Below are 2661 nucleotides of genomic sequence, written 5' to 3' on the forward strand. Positions count from 1 at the left end.
CTCCCATTGCTATCCTAGTTATAGATTTTAGTGTCTTCCAGGAAAAACCCACTCTTGCAGAGTTCCCTTTCCCGGGAGTGGGTAATTGTTGATGATAAAATGAGGTAAAGTCGTTGTATTAGTATAGATCTCTAGACGCCGTATGTAGTTGTGATATTATGATGATGGAAGGTGTTACAAGTAAATAAGGTACACCTAAATAGATCTGAAATCTATTGTATCAATGAAAGATTTGACTTAGAAAGGAACAAAATGAGCTGATGATCAACATGGGCTATTACAACTAGACTAGATAGGATTAAGACTCAGTTGTTACATAGGTCCAAGACTGTCAGTAAACATTTACGTGGTTGAATATTTGTATAGGGTACTTGTAACTTACATTAAACGACAAATTGTTTAGCATTAGATTTGGATGATTCATGTACCAAATCTAAGATATAGGTATAGATGATTGATTGATTGATGGGTAACTACTGGTGATAGTTCTTAAAAGATGGCCGAAACAATAAAATGAACAAATACTTCCTTGTAACCATCGTTCTTTTTAGTTCTCTCTTGGATGTCTGTTAATTGATACCAAAATATGTGGCGAAATGTTATGAGAAATACAAACTTCGAAATGAAATTCCTTAATGAGTTCTTCACCAACTATCAAGCAACGAGTGCCATTTGGCAAAATTCCAGTTAAACCAGCAATTACAAGAAAAGAAAGAAGGTGGTGGAGATCAGAGCTTACATAAGTTCTGGATTAGGAGATTCATTCTACTAAAAGGAAGGTGTTAGACATCTCAATTGTAAGCGTGATGGATTTGTAATTGTGTAGTGGTATTAACCGCTAACTTGAACAGTAGAACTTGCATCATGCTATGGCAATTGAATGTCAATGTGCGAGGCCTTAAAACTCAAATTGAAAGTCATAAATTGGTTTCAGGCTAAAGAACCTCTGAGACTGCTCCTACAAGCTGTGATGTCGCTAGGAATTTCGTTAAGAATGTTCAAATTTTAAAGAAGTCTTATTTTTTTTAATGATTAATGGGTGTACTAAAACTTCTAAATAAAACTACGCAAAATTTTACTCAATAATAAAAACGCTTGTTATAGAACTACGTACAATTTTATAAATCATAACTCTACCTAAAAAGACAATAAAATAAATTCTACTAATAATAGTAAGCGTAGAACCAAAGGAAATAGAGAGTCGAGAGAGTTTGGAATCTGTAGAGATCTTTTTACTAAAGAAATTTTTGTAGAGCTTGACTTTTTATTATAAGATTCTTTTAACAAATTTCAATTAGAACTTACTTTTAAGATTAGATATTTTAACAAATTTTAAGTTTTGAGAGTTATTTATTAGGAAATTTTAGATTAAAAAGGGGAGTCAAATAAACCAATATGTGGTCTCTGTTTAGTTTTGGAAAACAAAATGAGCATATAGAAATGATAACCACATGGATTGGAATATTTGGAACCCACGAATTCCACCTCACGTTGAACATCCTTCCCAGGGGCTGCCCTTAGCTATCTATTTTGAACCTCGTCGAATATTAATTTGTATGAATATCAGTTATATGCAAGCTTATTTATTTTCATGTATATGCATGAGCAGGATGTATCTAAATATTAAATAACAAAATGAAGAAAAGAAATATTGCGACGAATGTGCCATGTACAATTTTATTTGCTAAATGAGTAGAAAGATATTCAAAACGATTAGTGACAAAATACCCATCACGATATAATTCAAGCAACAAAATGAAGGATGAATTCATTAACAAAATTGATGAAAATAGTGACGGAGTTTTTCGTTGCTACACACAACAACGAATATGGTCCATTACTAAGCCGTCACTAATCATTGCTGTTTAACCTTAAAACAGACAACAATTAAATTTATGCGTGATGCCAAAGATATGTGGCTCAATTCAATTCGAGATGAGATTACAAGATAAACGAATAAGTAAATAAAAGGTGCAGATCTGACCAAATATTAATGATGACTGGCCTCAGGTATCGGAACCGAGGTCGAACCCTTTTACTGGGTGTTTACCCAATGAATAATGAAGACAATCTTAGAGAATATGAATGAACTCAGATGATTCTATTGCTTTAGTACATGAATTCTCTCTTTCTTTCTGTCGCCGAAAAAACCTCCTTCAATGAATGGGGACCTCCTCTTTATATAATAGAGGAGTCCCAACCCTAGTACAATTCTAAGTAAGGAAAAGAAATCTAGTGACAACTATTGCAGAGATTGATGCCGAAATATCCGGCTGAGGGCATATATTCCAGTCTTCTCCTCATGGTGGTTAACCGCCTCTGTTTTAACGCCTCGTTCCAGATCGAGCTTGGAGCCTTATCCTCGATAAGCCGGTCGTATACTGCCCGAACATAACCATGACAACGAGAAACCGAGCATGTCCATATCCTCGGTTTTACCCGTATACAGATAGTCCTCCCATTTCCCAAGGTGAAATTTTTGACGGCGGGAAATGGACCCAAATAAAGCTGAGCAGCCGCCTTCAACTACTAGGACAAGACCTTCTAGTCAACATTTTACTCTGCCCGATGCTAGGTCATTATTACATAGCCGCCAAATCCTTTTTGGGAGACCTCCTTGTGTCGTCATTGATTCGCTACAGGACCCCGTGATTTCCTTTC

The sequence above is a fragment of the Lycium barbarum genome, chromosome 12, assembly GCF_019175385.1.
Source record: "Lycium barbarum isolate Lr01 chromosome 12, ASM1917538v2, whole genome shotgun sequence".
NCBI classification, from domain to species: domain Eukaryota; kingdom Viridiplantae; phylum Streptophyta; class Magnoliopsida; order Solanales; family Solanaceae; genus Lycium; species Lycium barbarum.